The sequence below is a fragment of the Acanthochromis polyacanthus genome, chromosome 3 (genome assembly GCF_021347895.1).
Source record: "Acanthochromis polyacanthus isolate Apoly-LR-REF ecotype Palm Island chromosome 3, KAUST_Apoly_ChrSc, whole genome shotgun sequence".
NCBI classification, from domain to species: Eukaryota; Metazoa; Chordata; class Actinopteri; family Pomacentridae; genus Acanthochromis; species Acanthochromis polyacanthus.
In genome coordinates, this window is record NC_067115.1 from 37,593,245 (window position 1) to 37,608,055 (window position 14,811).

A 14,811-nucleotide genomic window follows, 5' to 3' on the forward strand; every position below is an offset into this window, starting at 1 on the left:
GGGAGTACAGGGGCCTAGTGGAGGACTCTGGGATGGTGCAGCAAAAACCACCTGCAGCTGAACACCTCCAAGACCGAGGAGATGGTGATAGATTTCAGGAGGAATAGACCCTATCTCCAACCCATTTCCATCGCGGGCACGGACGTGGAGGTGGTCAGGACCTACAAGTACCTGGGATTGCAGTTGGACAACAAACTGGACTGGTCAGACAACACCGCCAGCGTTTACAGGAAAGGACAGAGCCGCCTGTACTTCCTGAGGAGACTGGGGTCCTTTAACATGCAAGAAACTGCTGTGGATGTTTTACCAGTCTGTTGTGTCCAATGTTCTCTTTTATGCGATAGTTCGTTGGGGAGGGAGCATTAAAAAGAGGGATGCTGCACGAGTGGACAGACTGGTGAGGAGAGCTGGCTCAGTGGTGAGCACAGAGCTGGACTCTCTGGACATTCTATTATTACAGAATGTCCGAGCACCTTTGGTAGTTCGATATAACTGTTTTCTTACTTCCTGTCAAAGCCACTTTAAATCACTCAAATTCACTTTAAATCACCGTGCCTTGAAATGTGTAACTACTGCATTTTGAATACTTGAATTTCATTTAGTATTCTATAGATTTTAAAATTATAAATGTTTTTTATAGTATTGTACAGCAAGATTTTCAGAGTATATACTAATAACCTTTAATGTTAATGTTACTAACCTGTCTTTTTGGGCTGCACAGTGACGTAGTGGTTAGCACTTTCTTGCTTTTTCTGTAGGTGGGTACGTTGTCCCGTTAAATGTTTAACGGAGCCCTTCGAACACATGGAACCTCAAGCTGCACGACAGCTAAGTTGCTATGCTAAGTGCAGGACGACAACGTGGTGCCCCAAAATATGAAAACATAATGTTTCAGCTACCAGATAAATACACAAATAGTTAACCATGACTATCGTCTGTCTCGCTCTGTACCATAGCATTGTGAAGCGGTTGACTAACTTAGTTACCCATTGTAAGTAGGAATAACAGTAGGTTCAAATCCCGGCCTGGGCCTGGGATCTTTCTGCATGGAGTTTGCATGTTCTCCCTGGGCATGCGTGGGTTTTCTCCGGGCACTTCGGCTTCCTCCCACAGTCCAAAAATATACTGAGGTTAACTGGTTACTCTAAATTGTCCGTATGTGAGTGTGATTGTTTGTCTATATATGTAGCCCTGCGACGGACTGGCGACCTGTCCAGGGTGTAGATCAGTGGGGTGTCCCCTGCCTTCGCCCGAGTCATCTGAGATAGGCTCCAGCTACCCCCCATGGATGCATCAACACTAAGTAGTGCAGCATACTTTATACTCTGACTTAAGAGGATGTTTATTCTGATACGTTGTGATAAACTGAACATCCAATTTGTAAAATTTCACAGAAATATGTAACAGGATAGAATTATGAAGTGATAACATTTTAGATCTGAAAGGTCAGCTTAATGTTTTGCAACAAGTTGTGGGGCCAACAGTTACAGAGTAGGGTGTTGTGACCATGTTTCATATGTGCTCGATTTTTAGGTGTCTGTGGTGATCTTCCGTGCTACTTGGTTAATGTTGTGTGTAAAGCATCCATGTCTAAGAATTTGTAGCTTCACTGCAGCTATATCTATATTTTAAAACATTGGCTACTGTCATCTTTGTGCTCCATTAGAATCAGCATTATTGACTTTCAGTTCACGAAATTACTGAATTTCCCAGTTGCCTTGAACGTGTATCTATCGAAAAGCTGCTTGAACTGTCGTAACAATCCTATAAATCCGTGTGCTACTCGACAGAGGATCTCTTCTCGATCTGTTCTCTGCTGAAGTGAAGTAGGGAAATGTGCACAATGGGTAAGTAGGAATAACTGAGTTCGTCAACCGCTTCACAATGCTATGGTACAGAGCGAGACAGACGATAGTCATGGTTAACTATTTGTGTATTTATCTGGTAGCTGAAACATTATGTTTTCATATTTTGGGGCACCACGTTGTCGTCCTGCACTTAGCATAGCAACTTAGCAGCCGTGCAGCTTGAGGTTCCATGTGTTCGAAGGGCTCCGTTAAACATTGAACGGGACAACGCACCCACCTACAGAAGTCAAAATTAAAACACAACTGAGTTATCAATAACATAAGAAAACCATTTAAAAATCAGGTAAACTGCGACCTGGTACTACAGCAAGTTTACAGTGCATTCTGACATATACGTCTAATGATATATTGATAAATATGTTCTTAAATTGTTTAATTATGAACTGTACCGATTAATTATCGTACCAAACCTCAGCTACAAGCAAAAGACATTAAATATTATGCTAACAGGTGAGAACTCTGGAAACTTTAATACTTAGGAACACTTAGGGATTCTGAATATTTAAAAATGTGATGGCAACAACTTCCAATGTTGGTGTTCTAAATGGCTGTAAACACATTGGATTTTGAGTAAAATAATATCTTAAAATGAGATCTAATTGCTGGATCTAAATTCTCATTAGTCTGATCTCTATATGTCAATCACTGCATCCTATGCCACAGTGCTGATTAGAGTAGTGGAATTTTCCTGTGCAGTGGACTGATTCCAGGCCAGCAGTGGCTATAGAACAGCAGGTTTTGCTTTCACCTCTGACATGTTGGTTGTTGAATGGTGACAATGAGACCTGGCACACTCAGTAAGTTATTTTTTTCTTTTTCACCAAGTGTTAGTTCCTAACTGGGATAACGGTTGCTGTAGAGGTATAATACGATTGCAGACATTCTGATCAGCTTTTCCACCTGTAAAGGAATCTTTCTTTTGCAGGATATGACCTAATTGTTGAATGTGAGGAGGCGCTGATGTCCCACAGTATGTGCTGCCACTCTTGTGATTGAGGTCAGTTTCTGTGTTCTTTGTTGACTAACATTTTAATGCACTTGTCCACAAACTGTATCTTGAAAACACGCATTTAAAATATTTGAGTTGTTAATAAGTCATAGATATGCTTGTGGATAGTAGGGACAGGCCTCATAGAACAATAAAAAGCAGAAGCCTGACAGTGTTCTTTTTTAATTAAATAGAAACAAGCTGTATATATATGTCATAGTATCAATTTTTTTTGGCACAGTAGGAGCTCTGGTCCTGTCAGGTGGACTGTAGAGCTCATACAGTGCATAGAGCAAAGAATCCTCTTGCAACCCACTGTTGCTAATTCTATGCAGCAGTGTTACTAATGGGAACTGACAGTTGTTAGATTTTGCAAGTAGATGATGGCTTTCATGTAAATAAATTTTAACTGTTCTGTGTCACTATCCACTAGGTTTTGGAGATGGCTGTAGTCCTGCTCAGTAAGTCGTGTTTCAGAAACTGTATGTTGTTAAATAGAAGTTTAGATGATAGGCTTCATATGTTCAACTGCTCTGAAGTGTGAGTGACAGCTGCCTTTCTGAACAACCTGCTACTCTGAGAACTGTATATGTTGATTGTCCTGGTATAACATTTTCACCAACATTCTCACTGGCTTCAGCCCTTTGCAGGTTTCATCAACATCTTGGCCTTCTGCACAGATGCAGTAATATAATGTAAGTAAAATGGGCGTGTATTGAGATCACTTTTTGTCGTGACACAACTGTACACCACACTAATAAAACAACAAACAGGTGGCTGTTATGACCACAGATGTGACAGAAAGAAAACTTAAGGTAAAAATTACCAGTCAGTTGTAATATAAGAAAAAACTACTCTAGTACACAATGACAGCACTGTGTGGTATCTGCAGCCAGTTTGTCAGCTGGTTTGTTCAACTTCGTGCTAGAAAAAGTCAACATCTGGCATCGTTGGTCTCCATACCACTTGTGTTTTGGAGTCCTGGTATGTGTGTTGAAACATGCATCTACATTGATTAGTGTGAAAATTGGGGCTTTTTTTGTTGTTTCTTTTCTACAATTTGTACATCTCATGGGATTTTCAGGCACAATGCAGCATGCGCTATGCTGGGTTCAGTGCACTTTTGGGGGAGTCATGGATGACAGAATGGACAAGGTGTTGCAGCTTTATTTAGAGTAACTCAACTATAAGGGATGTGGACAGAGACATTACCAGTGTTTGAATAGAAGCAGTTATTGCCGCAGGATGACCTGAGCGCAGACATTGGCTGAGATTCCACAGCAAAGCTGAGTATTAGCAGAGAGTTATTAAGAGTTATTTGGTGTCAACTAGTGAAAGCTGAGGTCTATCCCAACAGACTTTTCACAGTGGAGTCATGCGGCTGGAAATCCCTCAGAGTAAATCTGCTGTTTTGTTTGATACACTTCAGTAGTAGCAGGCTGTGGCCTTTTAGTACCATACATGTCATTAGGATCTGGAATGCGAGGAATTATTTTTGGGTTTTATTCTTTGGTGGACTTTTCATTTGGACTGTTGAAGGCCTAAAATACTGAAATGCGCAAAACTTTGCACACATCTGGACCATTGAAAAATTTTATTTTTTAGAGGAACTGCACACTGCGTGCCATAATGGCTCATTAGGTCCAACTGGAAAATTTCAAAACTGGAATTACAACCAGTACGTGTCAACTACAGCTATGAAATATGGTATGCATAAGTAACTCGTCAAGATGCCAAAAATGGAATTGGTAGCCATACCTAAACCCAACAAGAAATCATCCATTTTGAACTTTGTCAATATTGGACCAATTTTTGCACTTTGGTACAGCTATCAACTCAAAGGGGGTAACACAGCTCAAATTTGGCCAGGAATGTACACCAGGCATAGGTGATCAAAAGTTATCAACAGGCTTTCGCAAAATCTGAGTATGTAGAAATGGTGGGTGGTGGAATTTGTCAATCACCATGTAAGAGGAAGTGCTGTCTAACTATCCTGTACATGCTCCAGTCAGTCTCAAAACTTGACGTGTGCGATCAGACTCCTCTCCTGATGATGTTCACAGGTCAATGGCAATATACAGTCAATTATAGCGCCAGCTGGTGGACACTTTGCATGTCTCGCCACAAAAACAGGAAGTGCTATCTAGCTAGCCTGTACATGCTCCAATTTGCCTCAACTTTAAATGTGTGATCAGAGTCTGTCCTTCATCAATTGCATAGGCGTGAGCCCAAAATAGCTCAATAGCACCACTTGGAAAATTAACCAGTAAGCCTAGTTGTAAATGGGCTGTTGTTGCCTGTAAGCTTTAAAATGCAGCTGATTTGCTGCTGTCCACAGTACACTCTCAGCTCTGTTCAGCAGGAGCTTGGAGATTAAGAAATGACTGCTGGTCAACATGAATCTCATCACTATTTACCGTAATTTCCGGAATATTGAGTGCATCTGGATATAAGCTGCAACTACTAAATTTAAAACCAAAAACATTTTTTTAAAATATATAAGCCACACCTGTCTATAAGCCATACTTACATGCAGCAGCTCTGTTTCCTTCTTCGACAGGCAGATCGATTCGCCTTAACTTGAAAGCTGAATCATATGCATGCTTCGTGTGTTTTCCAATGATGAGGGTGTGTGCATGAAGCAACAAAATGACTGATATGAAGAATTCCGTGTGAGTGCATTTGATTTAATTCGACAGTTTCATTGGTCCACTGTGGTTCGATAATTTTATTGTTCTGATTTGATGAGGCTAAACGTATTGGTGACATGAAGCTCACTGTAAAAATCTATACATTAGCCACATCATTGTATAAACTGCAGGGTCAAAGTGTGAGAAAAAAGTAGCAACTTATAGGATGGTAATACTTTTTTTGTTGTTGTTTTCTCGCAACAGAAACAAATATGTAAATGAGAATTGCTTTATAGGGTATCAGGCTGAGATAGATTGGAGCCCATTGCAACCCTCTATAGACCCTTTCACATGACGTATGCATACTTAATTAGGCAGCTGCGCGCACAGACCCGGTTCAAAACAAAGCCTGTTTACCTGGCCAAGGCGTGATATTGCAAGCACATATTACGCTAAATATGGCTTCTTGTTGTGCTGTCGGCGGTCAGAATCGTAGTAAAGCAGATGATATGGCAGCTGTGACAGCGACCAGGTGGAACCTGCTTTATTACCGCGGCTAAACATTTGGTTTACTTAATACTGGTTTCTGCGTTCTCTGGAGCAGTCGTTACGTTGATATCACAGTTCCTGCTGATATACCGGAGAAGCCCTGAGCCCGTTAGCAGGACAGTGCAGTATGTCAAAGTAGTGCCTGATAACGCATTGAAGATTACTTTAATACCAACATGCTGAACCAGGCCAGCAGCAACAGGACAGCACACCAATCCGCTGCATCCAACGGCAATGAGGCCGTTTCCGGCAGGCAGCAAGGAGGCGGCTGTCGGTGGCGGCAGCCCAAACAACAGCCGCCACCGCCTTCTTCAAAGCGAGCCCATTGATACGGCCAAAGCCGAGACGTGCAATTTCCTAAACACTATCTTTCTGTTCTTGTTTCAGAGAACTCCGAGACACCCCAGTAGTCAGACACTGGCTCACCCATTAAATTAAAGTGGAATGTGGAGAAGCTCCTGCACTGGGTCTGCAACACACATACCTTGTGTTTACTAAACAAGTAAACCACTACAAGGGGTCTATTGAATACAGTGGATAGTGGCTGATAAATAGATGGATTGAAGTGTATGAAGACATTCAAAACACTTAAAACACACTTTCATGATGTGTAATCTTTAACAAATAGTTTTTTAACAGTGTGAGAAGTTCCTAATTTAATGGTATTTTACTCAAAGTTGTCATTTGGCCTTTAGGGTCATGGCAGAAACATGATCTTGTGAAGTCATACTTTGTAAGTGAGGTTTTATTTTGTAAATGCTTTTTGTCCAGTAATAAAGTGAACACAATGTGAGCACTGTGGTATCTACAGCCAGTTTGGTTCATCAGCTGGTTTGTTCAAAAGCCAGTGCTAGATAAAGTCAACATCTGGCATTGTTGGTCTCCATGCTGCCTGTGTTTGGAGTCCTGGTATATGTGTTGAAACAAGGCATCTTAGAAGCATCTCAACTTAACATATTGCATTTCATGCTAAAGCAACTCATTTTTCCCCAAAATGGATCATGCAGTATGTCCCTAGAAATAATTCTTACCTAACCCAATTTAAAACCAGCACACCATGTATTTCACACAATCGTAAATCCACCACTAACTTTGTCTTGGTAGTTGAATGTAATCCAAATGGCTTTTACCACTGAAAAAATGGTGTTGTAATAAACAATATGCATTTCTTGTCAGCACATCCATTCTCTTATGTCCTGAATATTGTTCCTATAGGTTTCTGTTGCAGCAAAGGATGACTTCCTGATCCCAGACATCAGTAAGGATTCCCAGCAAAGGTGAACATTGAAATAAGAGTCATAGAATATAAGCCAGAGTCCCGCCCGTTTCTCTCTCAGGCGAGCACAGAGGTGCTGATGCATGCTTTTATATCTTGTCGCTTGGATTACTGTAATGCCCTGCTCTCTGGTCTCCCAAAAAGTATATCGAATCTTCAATTATTACAAAATTCAGCTGCACGAGTGCTGACGAGTACCAGAGGGCGGGAGCATATTACACCAGTTTTAAAATCGCTGCATTGGCTTCCCGTGTGCTTCAGGATCAATTTAAAGGTCTTTTATTAGTTTCTAAATGTTTTAATGGTCTTGGGCCTTCTTATTTATCAGACTTACTTTTACCATATCAACCCTCTCGGGCCCTGAGGTCCTCTGGTGTGGGTCTTTTATCTATACCAACAAGTTAGATCTAAAACACACGGGGAGGTGGCATTTGGTTACTATGGTGCCGTTTGTGGAACAGCCTGCCGGAGAGCCCTCAGGGCTGCGAGACTGTTGATATTGTTAAAAAAAGAGGCTCAAGACTAATCTTTTTAACCAGGCTTTCACTTGTTTGATAATTCTGAACCCTTCTTCTTATGCTTTTTATTATTATTGTTATTTATTACTCGATTTTTGAACTTTTAGGGTTTTATGGTTTTACATATTTTAACCTTTATTTTAACTTATTTTTACATAATTTATTTTACTCTATTTATTTCATTTCTTTAGTCCTAAAGAATTGTGTGAAATCCCAATCTAAAATGGGTTTGGAAGGCATCTATGTTAATAGATGCTAATCTGGATATATATGAGTTACGCTTTATAACTACTATTGGTAGTAATATAGTAATGCGACTACTACTAGTAGTAGTTGGTAAATACACTAACTAGTGCTGCTGATACTGTCTCTGCTACTAAAACTTGTAAATACTATTACAAATGCTGACACTACTACTACTCGGCTATTTATACTACTACTACTGCTGCTTGAACTTTTGGTATTACTATTACTGCTGCGTGTATTTTTAGTATTACTACTACTGCTTGTACAACTATACTACAGCTACTATTAATTGTCTGGTGTTTGGTTGTCCAGCTGTTAGCTTGCGTTAGTGTTTTTGCTAGTGGCTAACTGGTTAGCTCTCAGACTCTGAACAAGATTTAACAAATGAAAAAAGAACCAAAAAAGTTCTTACCTAGGAAAGTTATTCCAAATTTCCTTGTCTCCAACGTTCGACGTAGTGTGGCAATTAAATGCAGCGCAATGAGCCGGCATTGTTCCTTTTTTGTTTTCGCCCGCGTACAAACTGACTCACCTTGTGTCTCTGTAGGCACGCCACTTTGAGGGTGTGTCGTATCTACTCTTCATATCTGTGGTGTCTTCCTTCTGGACTCGGTGCCTCGCCATGTCCTGATGATGTCATGTTGTGTGGGGTGGGTGTGTGTGTGGGTGTGTGCATGTGAATGGCTGTCTATATAGTAGGGAGGATGGAGAGTTTTTTTTGTTAATTTCTATCTTTAATTGTATTTATTTATTGTCTTCTTGTCTTTAATTCTTGTGAAACACTTTGTGTTGTTCTGCATGAAAAGTGCTATAACAAATAAATGGAGTTTGAAGTATAGAAATGAGCTGGCAACTAGTGGAACCTGAGGTCTATCCCGACAGACCTTTCACTGTGGGCCATGTCGTTGGAAATGCCTCGGAGAGTAAATCTGTAGTTTCGCTTTACCCAATGTTCACTGTTATGAGCCTTGTGGGATATTACTTGCAGAACACTAATGTCTGATGAAGACATGATTTACTTTTATACTTCTTTCTTTAAAATGTATACAATAGCTAATGTGGGGGGAGGGGGGTCTTAAATGATAAACTGACTGTCATTTATGAGTTGTAGCAGTGAGAATTGACTTGACCATACCCCCAAAGGTAATGTGTTTCAAGCCTTTTAGTGTATGGGAGTAGCGGCGATTTTGTATTTCGCAGTATTCCTGTATTTAAAGCAGTGCCAGTACATAGCTGAATCCTGAGCTCAATGTCAGCTGTTAGGATATATTATTAACCACCGCCTGACGTGTACGTCAGCGGGGTTAATGCATTCCCTTCGGTATCTGGCTGGCTGGGTAAGTACACTGCTCAAAAAAATTAAAGGAACACTTTTTAATCTAAGTACCTGCATCAAGTCAGTCAAACATGTGGAATACTGATCTGGTCAAGTAAGTAACAGAAGAGGTTTTTTAGTCAGTTTCAGCTGCTTTGGTGTTCATAAAATTAACAACAGGTGCACTAGAGGGGTACAATGAGACAACCCGGAAACAGGAATGAGTTTACAGGTGAAGATCACTAACATTTTTTTCCCTTATGTTTTCTGACTGTTTTTCACTAGTTTTGTATTTGGCTAGGGTCACTGTCACTACTGATAGCATGGGGCGATACCTGGACCCTACAGAGGTTGAAGAGGCAGTCCAACTCCTCCAGGATGGCACACCAATGCGTGCCATTGCCAGAAGGTTTGCTGTGTCTCCCAGCACATTCTCAAGCGCATGGAGGAGATTCCAGGAGACAGGCAGTTAGCCTGGGAGAGCTTGACAGGGCTGTAGAAGGTCCTTAACCCATCAGCAGGACAGGTATCTGCTCCTTTGTACATGGAGAAACAGGATGAGCACTGCCAGAGCCCTAAAAATGACCTCCAGCAGACCACTGGTGTGGTGAATGTCTCTGATCAAACAATCAGAAAGAGATGTAATGAGAGTGGTCTGAGGGCCCACCGTCCTCTAGTGCCCGCTGTGCTCGCTGACTGGCACCATGGAGCTCGGCTGGCATTTGCCATAGAACACAGGAATTTGCAAGTCCACCACTGGTGCCCTGTGCTTTTCACAGATAAGAGCAGGTTTGCCCTGAGCGCATGTGACAGGCATGAAAGGGTCTGGAGAAGCCGTGGAGAATGTTATGCTGGCTGTAACATTGTTCAGCACGACCGGTTTGGTGGTGGGTCAGTGATGGTGTGGGGAGGCATATACATGGAGGGACGCACAGACCTCTACAGACTGGACAATAGCTTTCTGACTGCCTTTAAGGTATCAGGATGAAATCCTTTGACCCATTATCAGACCCTACATTGGTGCAGTGGTCCTGGATTCCTTCTGGTGCACGACAATGCCTGGCCTTATGTGGTAAGAGAACTCATGCAGTTCCTGGAGAATGAAGAAACTGATACCATTAGCTGGCCCCCATGCTCACCTGACCTGAATCCAATAGAACACATTTGGAACATTATGTTTTGTTCCATCCGACACCATCAGGTTGCTCCTCAGACTGTCCAGGAGTTAAGCGATGCCCTGGTCCAGTTCTGGGAGGAGATACCCCAGGACACCATCCGTCGTCTCATTCAGAGCTTGTCCCGGCATCGTCAGTCATGCATACAAGCACATGGAGGCCATACAAACTACTGAATACCATTGTGAGTTGCTGCCAAGCAATTTCAGCAAGATGGACTAGCCTGCCACATCAGTTTTTCACTTTGATTTTGGGGTGTCTTGAATTTAGCCCTCCTGGGGGGTTGATAATTTTCATTCCCATCAAACAATGTGGCACTTTTCATTCCTAACACGTTATCCAGTCCATATCAATGCTAATATCCAGTTTGTTTTTTTCCCCCGTATTGAAATATGATATATTTTCAAAGTGTTCCTTTATTTTTTTTGAGTAGTGTATGTCCGTTCAGATATCTGGGTGTGGTTCTGCCATCTACTGAGGGCTGGTCTAGTTTTACTGTCAGTTTATTAAAACTTGAGTGTTTTCAGTTTTCCGTTCTTATAGAAAATTAACAAAATACTGGCATTATTGTGCTTCCCATGACTAGACCCCATAACTAGAATGTGACTGTACATTACACTTGCTTAAATTACTGTAAAGTAAAATATGGAAACATGTACCATAGCCCAATAAAAACTGATTTTATTGTTGCTGTAGTTAAACTATAATTCCACATTGACATTTTCATTTTTGAACAAATTGTAAATTTTTTTTTTTTTTATTTGGGCAATTTGAGAAGCTCAAATTAATGTTTTATTAGTAGCTCTCTGAATCTTGATGTACTGTGTATTACATGTGTAGATGGCTTTCTCAAACTGACTGGTGGGTATGTCTGAGGAAACTGAGGAACATTATTGTAATCATGACTTGTGTCTAAATGATTGAATACAATCACTAAACAGATTAATCAAGCCAAGTATTGCTGAAAAAGGCTCAGAGAATTTGAATTTGGTCTTGCTTTTTAGTAACACAATCAGCAGGCTTGGGAAGGTGAGCTACTTACAGACAGATCAAAGCAGAAACCTTTATCAAGAAGCCAAATGTGGTTACAATATCCAGTGGCTTAGGGAGGATGAGAACTGGGGTCTGGCTACTGCACCTCAGCTTTGTTGTTGTTGTTAAAGAAAAAGAATAATGGATGAATAGGACACTGGGTTATTCTTGAATCAATTTGTAAACCTATTTGTTTCAGATACCTGGAAATATTGATGAAGCATGTCAGCAACCTTTCACTGTAAGTAAAGTGCTCATGGTGTTGTTTCGATTTGGTCACATACCAAGGTTTTCAGGATTCTTTGTTCCTGACTTGCTGTGGACTTGACCAGAAAACAAAAAACCATCCCAGCAGGCTTCTGTAGCAGCCTGCTTTTAAGACTTGCTGGGAACATGACCTTTTATGATGCCATCTATAACCACATTTCATCATCTGTACAATTGTCAAAGTGATGCATTAAAACTTTTTCAGGGCAATGTCCTTTCAGATGCAGCAGACTGATGCAGATCACTGACCAGCTACTAAGAGGGGTCCTGACTGTCTTCTGTCACTGACTTATTTTGAGCCCAAAATCAACCGTACTACTGCAAATCAGACTGTTAACTGATTTTGCCTTGTCTGTAAAATAAATAAATGTTAATCCTGGTCTGCTAAAGCTTTCCTAGTTTAGGCATATTCCAATATAGCAATGGTCTTAATGACACATAGAACGTATAGCACAGTTGTGCAGTTTCTCAAGAGAATCGGAGCCCTTACATTTTTCTGGAGAAGCCTGAAATCGCTCTGAACGCTGACTGAAGTTGTTACATTATTTTCAGTAGTGAGATCCAGGGAAACTAGCATGTCTGAGTCCAGATGTCAACAGGATCAATCAGCACTCACTGTCACTGAAATCAGGACTTTGTATATATAAAATGATATGTTGTGGGCTTAAATGATGACCATGATGGACTTCAAGTCACTTTATGAAGTAGGGCTTTCCATGTAAAATCAGCCACGTCTGTTCCTATTGTGCCAGATTTAATTGACAAATTTGGAACCACTTCTATGTACTTTAAAGGCCTGTAACTCTAAAAATATTAATATCAAAACATTTTGAATGGCTTCATTAGATATACTAAAGCTATTGTTAAAAAAAAATGCTTCAGGTGGGAGGTTCTGATTTCTCTGGAATGACCTATAAGCCTCAAGTGCCTCTGACTCATAGGAAGGTGCTGGTGTACTGTAATGGCAAAATCCCTCTGAGGAGCACTATATTTCCACTAGCAGTGACTGACCCTTGCTGACTGCAAGTTGATCAAATATAAATTATTTCCAGTACTTGAACAGGATAAAAGTAAGAGACACTGTTTTTCTTAACTTCAGACAGGTGAGCTGTCACACAGTCAAAGTTTATCAGCTGCAGGTACATTTATGTAACAGCTCCATCATAGCTGTAAACATTTTTAATTCTCTTGTTGGAAAAGTAGTTGGGTTATCATCACATGTGGCAGAGGAGATTATATATAAAATAGGGTGTAAGCTACTTAGTGATATTGCTGTGTTTAAATGATATTTTGTTTGTTAGTCCATTGTTATGAATTGTATTATGTACATTATTTGATTTACTGTCCAATCTTGTGTGTTCTGTAATGTTCCATGCCTCCATCACTGTGATGTTTGAATGTTGCTGTGAAGAACGTAACTGTCAAAGTGACCTACTTCTGCATGACACAACTGTCATGTTAACAGACTGATAAAACAGTAGTGTTATATATGAGGGCTTACTTAACTTTATGGAGTCTCTAAATGTCATTTATAATTTCGGTGAAAATTGGAATTTTAACTCCAAATGCTCAATGTACCAACAATAAAATTGATGAATTAGCCTTATATTGTCATGGTCTAAAACTGGGTTAAAATGCTTCTCATATGAGGATTGGCATTAGTCTCCTGCAGGAGCTCTCACGGGGTTTTGTTGAACTGCCTTTATTCTCTGTGCAGGGCAGCCAATCCCATCCTCAGCATCACACTTCTGGTCTTGAAATGAAAGAAATGTAGACAAAGGGCACTGATTTAGTTTAGGGTCTCTTTAAAGATTGCTTCGTTGTTTGGATAGAATGTTCTGCAAAAACATGTAAAAGCATTCCAGTTTCTCAAATATTACCTTCATGCTTTAGTAAAATACATGATCAATCTAGTGTAATTTGACATAACAAAGTGCAATGAGTTACATAACAATAGTTGTTTTTTTTTTTTTTTTTTACAGTTGCCTGAAAAAAACTGCCCAGCTGAGGCCAGCCACAGCCTCGCCTGCACAAGCACCCAAATACTCGTTTTCTTTGCAGCATCTCTCTGTCTTCGTGCTTCATGAAGACAGAGAGATGATACATTAGATGATACATTTCAGCTATCATCTGAGCTCTTTTAAGGACAGTCTGGGAGTTTTATATTCATTGTTGGTGCAGTACCCACTACACACCAACACAGCATGATTGATTGATTTTAGAGTGTTTGTGTCATTGTAATATGTGGTACTTGAAATAGTTTTTCCATAGCACAGTGAGGAAAGCCTGTGTGGCTGACATACTGATGTGTCCTGAACAGGGGCAGTTCAGCCTCGGTGTATAAATCCTGTGCCATGCCAGCAGTCAGGATGTCCATCAATCTGTGGACATGTCAGAAGTCAGTGTTTAGTGAATTGATGGTGTTGTGCCAGGGTTTTATGGTGAGGACAGAGTGTGTTTATGACTCAGTTAAGTAAGGAAGTTCTATTATTCAGTTAAATCCAACATCATCATAGTTTTACAGTTACAGGTTAGTGAATAGAGCTTATGTTGCTGTATTGCTATTGACAAAGTCTTTGTTTCTGTATTGCTATTGACAAATTCAAAATCTGTACAGGGACACCAAGGTAATGTGGTGGGTAGCACCAATGTTTTATAGCTTGATGGTCCTGGGTTCAAATCTTGGCCTGAGGTCCCTACAGAGGATAAAACGATGTATAGAAAATGGAAAATCTGTATTGTCTTAAAGAAGAGAAACTGCAAACATGGTTAATTTAATTACTCTTGAAAACACAGAAACAGCTTGGCTTCTATTCCCCAATGACAGATGACGACATGTCATTATGAAGCCTCATCATGTGTCCTTTGCCCCATTGCTGACTTCAGCCCACACATCTTCCTTCAGCTCTGCTCACAGATAACTCTCATGGGATGTGATATGAAAATA

The 14,811-nt window shown here is 40.5% G+C and overlaps 2 long non-coding RNA genes and 2 other non-coding genes across 4 annotated transcripts; all 4 read left to right on the forward strand.

Annotated features, from left to right (window-relative positions):
- The first annotated feature begins 424 nt into the window (after positions 1-424).
- LOC127533223 (uncharacterized) lies at positions 425-7,785 on the forward strand. The gene is made up of 5 exons (XR_007941006.1): positions 425-1,847; positions 2,794-2,865; positions 3,290-3,317; positions 3,497-3,551; positions 7,264-7,785. It is a non-coding gene; the product is annotated as an uncharacterized LOC127533223 (long non-coding RNA).
- LOC127533499 (small nucleolar RNA SNORA8) lies at positions 6,828-6,964 on the forward strand. Its single transcript, XR_007941235.1, has one exon. It is a non-coding gene; the product is annotated as a small nucleolar RNA SNORA8 (small nucleolar RNA).
- Positions 7,786-7,803: 18 nt separating the features above from the next.
- On the forward strand, positions 7,804-13,470 carry LOC127533224 (uncharacterized). Its single transcript, XR_007941007.1, has 2 exons — positions 7,804-11,838; positions 12,070-13,470. It is a non-coding gene; the product is annotated as an uncharacterized LOC127533224 (long non-coding RNA).
- On the forward strand, positions 8,938-9,070 carry LOC127533501 (small nucleolar RNA SNORA18). Its single transcript, XR_007941237.1, has one exon. It is a non-coding gene; the product is annotated as a small nucleolar RNA SNORA18 (small nucleolar RNA).
- Positions 13,471-14,811: the final 1,341 nt, after the last annotated feature.